Source organism: Callorhinus ursinus, unplaced genomic scaffold, assembly GCF_003265705.2.
Source record: "Callorhinus ursinus isolate GAN/ISIS: 27379988/994484 unplaced genomic scaffold, GSC_fseal_2.0 scaffold17, whole genome shotgun sequence".
Classification (NCBI taxonomy): Eukaryota; Metazoa; Chordata; class Mammalia; order Carnivora; family Otariidae; genus Callorhinus; species Callorhinus ursinus.
Genome location: NW_027397079.1, coordinates 39,837,349 through 39,850,609, shown reverse-complemented (window position 1 = coordinate 39,850,609; position 13,261 = coordinate 39,837,349). Strand labels below are relative to the sequence as shown.

At 39.1% G+C, this 13,261-nt stretch overlaps 1 pseudogene; it reads left to right on the top strand.

The window, feature by feature from the left end:
- The first annotated feature begins 8,184 nt into the window (after positions 1-8,184).
- LOC112834580 (uncharacterized protein C9orf85 homolog pseudogene) lies at positions 8,185-8,386 on the top strand (annotated as a pseudogene).
- The last annotated feature ends 4,875 nt before the right edge of the window (positions 8,387-13,261 follow it).

The following is a 13,261-nucleotide window of genomic DNA, read 5'->3' as shown; positions in this document are numbered from 1 at the left end:
TCACAAAGGTCAGTCACATTATTTTTCTCAGAGAAAACATGCCTCTATGCCTGAATGTCAGAAAAAAAAAATCAGTTACTCCCTCTTTCTTCTTTGCCCCACTGTTCAGAATCTCAAGACTCAAGGGACAGTGCTTTCTAAACCGTCTGGCAAGACCTTTGCCAACAAGTTGTCTACTGTCCAGCCACTGCCTATGGTCCCCACAGAACCAGAATGGGCCACAGGGGCCACTGGATATATGTATCCTTCTCTCTCCTCGCCTTGTGGACAGCTTTTTCAGCTTTGTCCCAATCCTCCATGGCCAGGAGAGTCTGGAGTTCCTGTCTTAGAGCAGCACTTGGCTGTCTAACTGGAGCACCCTTCCACCAGATACCTCATGGCTCCCTCCCTCACTTTATTCGGGTCTCAGCTCAACTGTTAACTTTTCAAGGAGGCCTTCCCTATTACCTTTATCTAAAGCTAAAACTTCCTCTATCCCTGTATCTCATTGTATCTGCTTTGTTTTCTTTGTTGTACTCATCTCTACCTGACATTATAATGTATATTTGTTTATCTGTTTCTCTTGCACTAGAATGAAGTCAAGAAGTTTGTCCTGAAGGCAAGATCTTCTCTGTTAGGCTATGATGCACTAATGAAAAACCCCTAAATCTCTTGGCTTATCTCAACAGAAGTTCATTTCTTGCTCACATTTATGCCCAGTGCTTCATTCCAACAGGAGCTTCTACCAGTCCTGCAAGCAGTGGAAACATAATGTACCAGATCCCACACTGGCTCTTAAAGCTCCTTCCCTGTGACTCGCATTCACATTTTACTGTCCAAAGCAAATCATATGGCCACAGACAATGAACATGTGCAGGAAAAAAAAAAACAAAAAACAACCCACAGGAGGAAATTCAATACCTATCCAACTCTCAGCAAACTAGGAATAGAAGGGAATTTCTTCAATCTGATAAAGGGCATCTATGAAAAACAGCACTAACATGACACTTGGAGGACTGAATGCCTTCCTCCTACGGTCAGGAACAAGGCAAGACTGTCTGCCCTTACCATTTCTACTCAACATTGTCCTGGAGGTCTTAATCACTGCAAGAAGGCAAGAAAATGAAATTAAAAGCTTACACATTGTATTTATTCAGAGATGGCATGATTGTATATGTGGAAAATCTTAAGGAATCTACAAAAAAAAAAAAGCTACTAGAAATCCTAAGTGAATTCAGCAAGGTCACAGAACTCAAAGTCAATATACAAAACTCTATTTTTATATTCCAGACATAAACAATTGGAACTTGACATTTTTAAATAGCATTTACAATAGAGTTTTTTAAATGAACACATAGCAGTAAATTTAATAAAACTTAAGACTTGAACATAGAAAACTATAAAACACTGATGAGGAAAGTTAAAGAAGACCTAACTAGTTGGAGAGAAATACCATCTTCATACATTAAAAGAATCATTGCTGTTAGGATGCCAATTCTCTCCAAATCAATCAGTCCCAATCAAAATTCCAGCAGGTTGTTTTCATTTTTTTTGTTTTTGCATGTGTGAAGAAACTGACAAATGATTCCAAAATGTATATGGAAATGCAAAGGGCCTAGAATAGCCAGAATTATTCTGAAAAAGAACAAACTTGCAGGAATTGAATGAACTTCTGTTGAGATAAGCCATTTTCTGATTTCAAGATTTATTATAAAGCTATAGTAATCAAGATAGTGTGCTTTTTTGGGGGGGATGCCTGGGTGGCTCAGCTGGTTAAGCGTCTGCCTTGGGCTCAGGTCATGATCCCAGAGTCCTGGGATCAGGCCCCACATCGGGCTCCCTGCTCCGCGGGAAGCCTGCTTCTCCCTCTCCCACTCCCCCTGCTTGTGTTCCCTCTCTCGCTGTGTCTCTCTGTCAAATAAATAAGTAAAATCTTTTAAAAATAAAAATAAATAAAATAAATAAAAATTTAAAAAAATAAAAAAGATAGTGTGTTTTTGATGTAAGGATAATACAGATCAGTGGAATGGGATAGAGAGCCTAGAAATAAACACACAACTGGCTTTTTACCAGGTGCCAAAGGAATTTAATAGGGGAAAGGATATTCTTTTCAACAAATGATGCTACAGTTAAATGATTCACCCTGACCCTTACCTCATACCACATACCAAAACAAAACAAACCCCCACAAAACAAACAAACAAATAGATTAAAGACCTAAACATACATGCTGAAACTATAAAACTTCTGGAAGAAAATATAGAGAAAATATTTATGACCATGGATTAGGCAAAGATTTCTTTTTCTTTTCTTTTTAATCCCCTCTGTATAGTGTTTATTAAAAGAAGAACCAGTTAGATATTGGGTGAAAGATTTCTTAAATAGTACATAAACCATTTTTAAAAAATTAAAGACCCTAAAAAACACACAAAAACTAAAGACACTGTCAAGAAAAAGAAAAGGAGGGGCGCCTGGATGGCTCAGTCAGTTAAGCATCTGCCTTCAACTCCGGTCATGATCTCACGATCCTCTGATCGAGCCCAGCATCAGGCCACAGGTCCGGCTCCCTGCTCAGCAGGCAGTCGGCTTCTCCCTTTGCCCCTCTCCCCCACTCCTGATTTCTCTCTCAAGTAAATAAATAAAATCTTAAAATAAAATCTTTTAAAAAAAGGTATATACTATATTGTATGGTTCCATTTATATGAAACTCTGGAAAATAAATTCTAATCTTTCTAGGAAAAAAGCAGAGTTCTATCCTGGAGCCAGCAGAGGGGGAAGGGCTGAACATGATGGGACACACAGGAAATTCCAGGAGATAGAAATGTTTTGTGTTTCATCTGTAGGGGTGGTGACATGAGTACATAAATGTATCAAAACTCATTGAGGTGTGCCTGGGTGGCTCAGTCGGTTATTTGTCTGCCTTTGGCTCAGGTCATGATCCCAGGGTCCTGGGATTGAGCCCCCCGTTGGGCTCCCTGCTCCACAGGGAGCCTGCTTCTCCCTTTCCCTCTGCCTGCTGCTCCCCCTGCTTGTGCTCTCTCTGTCAAATAAATAAATAAAATCTTTATTTAAAAAAAGTCACTTTTCAAGAAAATAAAAAGACAACCAATTAAATGTGAGAAAATATTTGCAAATAATATATCTGATAAGGTACTTGTATACAAAATATATGAAGAACTACAACTCAACAACAAGAACAACAAAACAACCTCAGTTTAAAATGGGCAAAGAAAAAAATGAGGGAAAGGGTCTGAAGAGATATTTCTTTGAGAAAGATACACAAATAGCCAGTGAGCACAGGAAAAATAATGCTCAATATCATTAGTCATCAGGAAAATGCAAATCAAAGCTACAATGAGCCCTGTTCATAGATTGGAAGGCAATATTATTAAGATGTCAATGCTACCCAAAGTCATCTACAGATTCAACACAATATCTATCAAAATCCCAATGGCATTTTTTGCAGAAATAGTAAAGGCCATCAAAAATTTAGATGGAATCATAAGGGACACCAAATAGCCAAAATAATATTGAAAAAAAGAACAAAGCTGGCGGTTCCACATTCTGGATGTCAAAACTACAAAGCTATGGTAATCAAAACAGTGTGGTACTGGCATAAAGAAAAGAGATATAGACCAATGAAATGGAATAGAAATCCCAAAATCAACTTACATATTTGGTCAAATAATTTTCAACATGGGAAAGAGCAATGTTTTCAACAAATGATGTTGGGGAAATTGGATATCTACATGCAAAAAGCCTAGAAATTGGACCCTGTCTTACACTGTCTACAAAATTAACTCAAAATGGATCCAAGACCTAAATGTAAGAGCTAAAACTATAAAATTCTTAGAAGAAAATATAGGGGAATAGCTTCATGACATTAAATTTAGCAGTGAATTCTTAGGGATGACACCAAGAGCAAAGACAACAAAAGAAAAGATAAATTGGTCTTCATCAAAATTAAAACTTGTGCATCAGGGGACATGATCAGTAGTGAAAAGGCAACCATGGAATGGGAGAAAATACTTGCAAATCATATATCTGATAAGGGATTAATATCCAGTGTATATAAAGAACTCCTACAACTCAACAACAACAAAACAAGCAATCCAATTTTTAAAATGGGCTAAGAACTTGGATAGGCATTTCTCCAAAGAAGACATACAAATAGCCAATAAGTACATGAAAAGATGTTCAACATTACTAATCATTAGGGAAATGCAAATGAAAACCACAAGATACCACTTCATATGCATTATGATGGCTAATAAAACAAACAACAACAACAACAATAAGCCCAGGAAATAACAAGTATTGACAAAGATGTGGAGAAATTGGAATCCTTGTGTATACTGCTTGCAGGAATGTAAGATGGAGTAGCTCTATGGAATATAGTATGGCAGTTCCTAAAAAACTAAACCTAGAATTACCATATGATCCAGAATTCCACTTTTGGGTAAATACCCAAAAGAAATAAAAGCAGGGACTCAAAACAAATATCTGTACACTCATGTTTATAATTGCATTGTGTTGGTGCAGGGACTCATGGAGGTGGAGAGGGAGTTGATGAGTTAGTGTTTGTTGAGTACAGAGTTTCAGTTGAGGAAGATGAAAGCAGGTTCTGAAGATGGATGGTGGTGAGGGCTGAACAACAATGTGAATATATTTAATTCTACAAAACCATATATTTAAAAATGGCTAAAATGATAATTTTTTTGTACATTTTACTATAAAAAGGGAGGGGTAAACCATCCTGGAAGAAAGCTATTTCTATTTTACATAGAAGAATTGAAGATCTGGGAGTGCCTGGGTGGCTCAGTCAGTTAAGCAACTGCCTTTGGCTCAGGTCATGATCCCAGGGTCCTGGGACTGAGTCCCACATCCAGCTCCTTGCTCAGCAGAGAGCCTGCTTCTCCCCCTACCCCCGACTCATGCTCTCTCTCTTTCTCTCTCCCTCTCTGAAGTAAATAAAATCTTAAGAAAAAAAAAAAAAAGAAATGAAGATCTGTGAGATAATTTTCACAGTTAAGGACATTCAAATTGCAAGTTTGAGAGACCACCTCTAAAAATATATTAAATTAAACCCACCCCAAAGAAAGACCACAATAAGATGCCCATGTCATACCCATTAGGGATGGCTATAATCAAAAAGTCAGCTAACGTAGAGAACTCTGAACTCCCACATGTTGCTGAAGGGAATGTAAAGTGGTGTAGCTTCTTTGGAAAATAGTCTGTTTAATGGCAGTTCCTCAGATGATTAAACAGAGAATTACTATATGACCCAGTAATTCCACTCCTGGATGTATAGCAAGAGAAATAAAAACAAAAAATTTGAATGCAAATACTTTACCAGCATTATTCATAACAGGCCAAAATGGAAACAACCCTATCTATCAATGGTTTAAGGATAAACAATATGTGGTCTATCCATGCAATAGAATATTACTTGACCATAGAAAAGAATGAAATAATGATACATGCCACAATTTGGATAAACCTTGAAAACATGCTGAGTGAAAAAAGCCAGGCACAGAACTCCACATAGTGTATGAGTCCAATCATATGAAGTCTAGAATAAAGGAACTCATAGACATGGAAAATAGATTAGTGGTCACTTACGGGTAGAGGTTGGGAGGAATGGGAGGATAGGGGATTATAGCTAAAGGGTGTAGGGTTTCTTTTTGAGATGAGGAAAATGTTCTGATTCTTTTTCAGCTTTATTGAGGTAAACTGACAAATAATTGAAAATAAAAGTGTATATGTTTAAAGTGCACAACATGATGATTGGACATATGTATACTTTGTGAAGTGATATCATAATCAGGTTAATTAATATATCCATCACCTCACATGGGTACTTTTTTTCCCCCCCTTTGTAGTGACAACATGTAAGGTCTACTCTCTTATAAAGCTTCAAGTATGGGGCGCCTGGGTGGCTCAGTCGGTGCTTTAAGCATCTGCCTTCAGCTCAGGTCGTGATCCCAGGGTCCTGGGACTGAGTCCCACATCGGGCTCGAATCTGCTTCTCCCTCTACCCCTTCCCCTTGCTTGTGATCTCTCTCTCAAATAAATAAATAAAATCTTAAAAAAAAAAAAAGCTTCAAGTACAGTATAGTCACCATGCCTTATATCACATCCCCAGGGCTTATTCGTCTTGTAACTGAGGCTTGTACCCTTTGACCAGCATCTCCCCATCTCCTCCCCCCCAACCCCCCCAGCTCTTGGTAATCACTACTCTACTCTCTGTGAATTTGATTTCTTTAAAATCAATATTCCACATACAAGTGAGATCATGCAGTATTTGTCTTTCACTGCTGGCTAATTTCACTTGGCATAATGTCCTCTAGATTCATCCCTGTTGTTGCTGATTGTAGGATTTCCTTCTTTCTCATGGTTGAAAATGTTACATTATATGTAATATATATGTTACATGTAGTTTGTTATGGTTACAGTTATAGTTATATATAGTTATTAATGGTTATACACACACACACACACACACACACAATCTTCTTTATCCATTAATCTGTCCATGGATGGACAGCTAGATTGTTTCCATATCTTGGCTATCATGAATAACATTGCAATAAACAGGGGAGTACAAATATCTCTTTTGAGATACTGTTCTTGTTTCCTTCAGCTATATACCCAGAAGTGGGCTCCCTGGGTCATACAGTATTTCTGTTTTGAAAAAAATTTTTTGAGAGATAGAGTGCGAGCAGGGGTGGGGGGCAGAGAGAATCTTAAGCAGGCTCTATGCTCAGTGCAGAGACCAATGCAGGGCTCAATCTCATGACCCTGAGATCTGCACCTGAGCAGAAATCAAGAGTCTGACACTTAACCTACTGAGCCACCCAGGCACCCCTCTATTTTTAATTTTCTGAAGAGCCCCCACACTGTTTTCCATAGTGGCTTCACCAATTTACATTCCCACCAACAGTGCACAAGAGTTCTCTTTTCTCCACATCCTCACCAACACATTTTATCTATTTCTATTGTCTGTTTTATAAAAACCATCCTAACAGTATGAAGTGATATCTCACTGTGGTTTTGATTTGCATTTCCCTGATGATGAGTGATGTTGAGCACCTTTTTATGTATCTCTTGGTCATTTGTAGATCTTCTTTGGAGAAATGTCTTTCAAGTCCTTTGCCCATTTAAAAATCTGATTATTTGATTTTTTTATTTATGTATTTTGGATATTAACGCTTTATCAAATACATGGTTTGCAAATATTTTTGTCCATTCTGTAGGTTGCCTTTACATCTTCTCAATGGTTTCCTTTGCTGTGCAGAAACTTTTCAGTTTGTTGTAGTTCCACTTGTTTGTTTTTGCTTTTGCTGCCTGGGCTTTTGACATCATATTAAAAAAATCACTGCCAAGACCAAGGTCAAGGAGCTTTTCCCCTGTTTTCTCCCAGGAGTCTTATGATTTCAAGTCTTACATTTAAGTCTTAAATTCATGCTGAGTTCATTTTCATGAGTGATGTAAGACAGGGGGCCATTTCCATTCTTCTGCATGTGCTGGTCCAGTCTTCCCAACACCATTTATTGAAGAGACTCTCCTTTCCCCACTGTGTGTTCTTGGTGCCCTTGTCAAAGCTTAGTTGACCATATATGCCTTGGTTTATATCTGGGCTCTCTATTCTGCTCCACTGGTCTGTATGTCTGTTTTTATGCCTGTTCTGTACTGTTTTATACAAGTTTTACAACATAGTTCGAAATCAGGAATTGTGATGCCTCCACCTTTATTTCTCAAGATTGCTTTAGCTATTTGGGGTCCTTTGTGATCCCATACAAATTTCAGGATTTTTTTCTATTTCTCTGAAGACTGCCATTGGAATTTTTATAAGAATTGCATTGAATCTGCAGATCACTTTGGACATTTTAACAATATTAATTCTTTTACCCCATGAACACAGGGTATCTTTCATCCACTCATGTCCTCAATTTCTTTCATCAGTGTCTCATTATTTTCAGTGTACAGGCCTTTCACCTCCTTGGTTAAATTTATTTAAGTATCTCATTGGTTTTGATGCTATCGTAAATGGATTGTTTTCTTAATTTTCCCTTCTGAGTTGGTTAGTGTATAGAAATGCAACTGAGAGTAACGGAAGCATCAACTCTGTGAAGGATAGTTGCCGGTGTCTTGGTCTTCCTGGCATCTTTACTGCCCTCTGGTGAGGCTACTGTGGTTTCTGCAATGAGCTCCCATAAAGAGAACATAGTCTGTTCCAGGCCTCAGGCACCAGGACATGCTTAGCTTCAAAAACGGCAAGTTGGATAAGAGTGTCCAGACCAAGAAAATTAAGGCAAACCTTCATAATGGAGTATGTCAGCACTGTAAAGAAGTTCTTGAATGATGTGCAAAACACAGCAAATACAAACCATTTTCAAAGCCTTAAAAATGTGTTAAATGTTTACAAAATGAAGTATTCTTATAACGTGCAGACCATGTGTCTGTGAATGTGAAGTTCGCGCAAAATGTGTAAAAAAAGAAGATATTGTTATTCTGTTTAATAAAGAAACAGAAAAGGGGCATCTGGCTGGCTCAGTTGGCAGAGCATGCGACTCGATCTCAGGTTCATGTGTTCAAGGCCTATGTTGGGTGTAGAGCTTACAGAAAAGAAAGAGAAAGAGAGAGAGAAAGAAAAAGACAAAACATATTGAAAATAATCTAAATTCCAACCATAGAAGAAACTGCAGAAGAAATGAAGATGATTTACATTTTGAAATGGAGCTATACAGACACAGATGACAATAAACTGATTAATATAACTATATTAAAATTAGTTTGAAAAACGAAATTCTGACCAACTTTTGATTTTAAGGGTTTTACAAAAAACAAAAACAGCAAAAAAACACAACACAACACTGCTAAACCCTAATGAGGAAATTGGAATAGCCTATAAAAATAGGCAAAATTTATACAGGGACAGTATAAATTGTGCATGATATTTGAATAATTATAAAACTTTCATCCAGAGTTTACTTATAATAAAGTTCAAAGTAGCATATGTTAGAATGAAATGAACATTGAATGCCAAAACGAATATAAAGCATTGTATTGTAGTTCGTGGGAATTATTTAGAAGAATAGACTACCTAACAGCAAACTAAGCCAGAAAAGCAAAATGGAAAATGTGGGTGTACTTGCAAGAAGGGGTCCTGTTGACTCGGGGGTTTTGGGTGCAGAGCCAGAAATTTCAGTGGGAGGTAAACCTCTTACTTGGGATACAGTTTCTCTAGAGAGAAATCTTCCAGTCCCCTAACTGGTGTCACAGTAATACACCTGGCTGTGAGCATGGCAGGGGAGGAGTTTGTGGAGTGGAGTGGAAAATGCCAGTGAGGGGTCTTACCATCCTTTCTGTAGAGTCTCAGGCAATCCCTCCATTTTCATGATCGAATCTTAGATATGTTACATCTGGGGTTCCCATTTAGCTCTTTAGTTTGCTTTTCCCCTAGAAATTGTCTTTTCTTCCCATGAAGCATAGAGAGGTGGTATCCTGTCTATACGTCAGGTTTGTGAAGGCAGTCTGGAGTCTAACTCTTCTGTATAGGAACTTTCAACCAATTCTTGTGGCTTTCAGCCCACTCCTTACTCTCACCTTCCAAGGAAGTTGGCCTCTCCAATTTTAGAGCCTTTCCAGAATTCTGAGGCACAAATGGTCTTGCTTCATGTTTGGCCTTATGTGGCTTATACCTGTTTATTTCTTTACTATCATTCTAACTTGGTTTCAGAAGGAAGCAGAGATAAATGTGTGTGATCCATCTATAGTTAAACACATGATAAACATGATAAAAACCAATGGTCTCCTTTTTTTTTTTTTTTTAAGATTTTATTTTTAAGTAATCTCAACACCTGACATGGAGCTCAAACTCACAACCCCAAGATCAAGAGTTGCATGCTCTAACAACTGAGCCAGCCAGGCACCTCCCCCAATGGTCTGCTTTTATTTATTTTTTTAAGATTTTATTTAGGGTGCCTGGGTGGCTCACTCAGTTAAGCGTCTGCCTTCGGCTCAGGTCATGATCCCAGGGTTCTGGGATTGAGTCCTGCGTCAGGCTCCCTGCTCAGTGGGGAGCCTGCTTCTCCCTCTGCTCTTCACTCAGGCTCTCTCTCTCCCTATCTCTGTCTCTGTCTCTCTCTCTCAAGTAGATGGATAAAATCTTTAAAAAAAATACAGGATTTTGTTTATTTATTTGAGACAGAGAGAAAGGCAGAGTGCAAGCGGGGTTAGGGAGAGGGACAAGCAGACTCTGTGCTGACCATGGAGCCCAACATAGGGCTCAGTCTCACAACCCTGAGATCATGACCTGAGCCAAAATCAAGAGTCAGATGCTTAACCAAATGAGCCACCCAGGCGCCCCTTAAATTAAGAGAGAACATAGCTGTGCCTACCCCCCTGGAAATTTTAAATGATAATCTGCAAGAAAAAATCAATTTACTTGGTTTTACAGGAATATACCATTATTTAATGTGAACTATACACACATACTATATGCCTGTGTTTTATGATCCATGTAATATATGGTCACTTTACATAATTGAACTATATTAACTAGTAGTGATGGAGTGAATCCTGACATAATTATGCAAATACTAGTCCTTAAATAATCCAAATAGTCCTGGGGAAAAAATTATGAAATCCCTATTGGAGGGACGTGGTAAGAGCCTTATAAAAGCCTAAGCTGCGGGCGCCTGGGTGGCTCAGTCGGTTAAGCGACTGCCTTCGGCTCAGGTCATGATCCTGGAGTCCCCGGATCAAGTCCCGCATCGGGCTCCCTGTTCAGCAGGGAGTCTGCTTCTCCCTCTGACCCTCCCCCCTCTCATGTGCTCTCTCTCTCTCTTTCTCATTCTCTCTCTCTCAAATAAATAAAATCTTTAAAAAAAAAAAAAAGGCCTAAGCTGCCTAATCTGAAAACAAAATAAATAAAAATTAACCCTCAAAAATTTACTCATAAGAAAATTCTAGCACCTGGAACAGTTTGATTTGAATTGATTTTTGACAATTTATGACTTCCTTCCGTTTCTAAGAACCCATTTAAAAGATTAATAACAATTGTCAGGCTAAAGAAAAAAAAAGAACACCGTCTAGCATAGGCTATAGTTTACATATTACACATATAGTTTACCCTTTTTTTTTTTTTAAGATTTTTTATTTATTTGACAGAGAGACAGACAGCCAGAGAGGGAACACAGCAGGGGGAGCAGGAGAGGGAGAAGCAGGCTTCCCGCCGAGCAGGGAGCCCGATGCAGGGCTCGATCCCAGGACCCTGGGATCATGACCTGAGCCAAAGGCAGACACTTAAGGACTGAGCCACCCAGGTGCCCCAGTTTTTTACCTTTTAAGGAAAAAAATAAACCCAAGGTGAAGGGGGTGCTCTGTGAGCTTCAGATTTGAGGTCCAGAGTTCCTGTCCTCTTTAGCTATCTGCCTATTTCCAAATTTCTGAATATAACCTTGGGCAATGATCCTGCTGCCTTTAGCCACCCTGTGGCTACAAGAACTTCTGGTCGTCAGAACTGCCTTTAGGGAGGAAAAAAAAAAAAAAAAAAAGAACTGCCCTTAGAAACTTCGAGGGTCAGAGGTGATCCTGGAGCCCAAGAACACTCTAAAGGGCTCTCCACAGTCACAAACTAGTCCTGTCCCTATATTATACAACAACAACAATAAAACTCCGGAAAAACTGTGCTCTTTTCATAGGCACTAGGTCCTTTGGAGAGGTAAAAATACAGTACTGTGCCTTATCCATGTGAAATACTCCATAACCAATCACTTGGAATTGGGAGTGAATGAATCAGATTTTCTTTCCAGAGGATTTAATTCCAGGTAGTAAAACTCTGATTCGTGCTTAAGGTATAAATAAAACACTACACTTGGATGCAGTGCTCTTGCTGACTTCCTTTCTCAGAGTTCTGATCCCAAACTGCATTGTCGAGCTCCAAAGAATCTAAGTTATTTCCTTCATTTTGTTTATCCTCACAAAACATTACAAAGGGGTAGGAAAGCATGATTCCACATTTTAAATTACCCTTAAATGATCAAAACTCAGGCGAGAATAGTGATTACTGAAATTGAGTGATGTTTATCACTCGGCATCAGGGAAATACAAATCAAAACCTCAATGAGATACCACCTCACACCAGTCAGAATGGCTAAAATTAACAAGTCAGCAAACAACAGATGTTGGCAGGGATGCGAAAGGAGAACCCTCCTAAACTGTTGGTGGGAATGCAAGCTGGTGCAGCCACTCCGGAAAACAGTATGGAAGTTCCTCAAAAAGTTGAAAATAGAGCTACCCTATGACCCAGCAATGGCACTACTGGGTATTTACCCCAAAGATATAAATGTAGTGATCCAAAGGGGCACGTGCACTCCAATGTTTATAGCAGCAATGTCCACAATTGCCAAACCATGGAAAGATTCTGGATGTCCATCAACAGATGAATGGATAAAGAAGATGAGGTGTATATATACAACGGAATATTACGTAGCCATCAAAAAAAAAGAAATCTTGCCATTTGCAATGACATGGATGGAACTAGAGGGTATTATGCTAAGTGAAATAAGTCAATCAGAGAAAGACAAGTATCATATGATCTCACTCATATGAGGAATTTGAGAAACAAGACAGAGGATCATTGGGAAGGGAGGGAAAAATGAAACAAGACAAAACCAGAGAGGGAGACAAACCATAAGAGACTCTTAATCCCAGGAAACAAACCGAGGGTTGCTGGAGTGGTGGGGGGTGGGAGGGATGGGGTGGCTGGGTGATGGACATTGGGGAGGGTATATGCTATGGTGAGCGCTGTGAATTGTGTAAGACTGATGAATCACAGACCTGTACCTCTGAAACAAATAATACATTATATGTTAATTAAAAAAAAAGAAATTGAGCGATGTTTATTTTTAAAATAAATAAAGGCGGGGGGGTACAAAGAGGACCTTTCTGCAGAGAGCTGTGGCAGATGAGCTCTCCACCTCGCTCCCATCTGCACGCGTCTCCTTTGGAAACACAGACAGCCCTGTGTTCTGTCTCTGCTGAATCATTAACAATCACTGGATGCCCCCAGAGGCTTGGAGTGTTTGTAGCATCACATGAGATAATGAGAAAGCCCATTATAAACCTATAGGTCGGTGGTTTGTTTTTTTAACATTTGGAATAGGTAAGCAGGGAGAGAGCCCTGAAGACTGGCTACGCTTTGAGAATGGCTCACCTCTTTGGTCTCCCCTCCTGATAACGCTTCTGCGGAGTGCCAGGCAGCTAATTGGGCAAT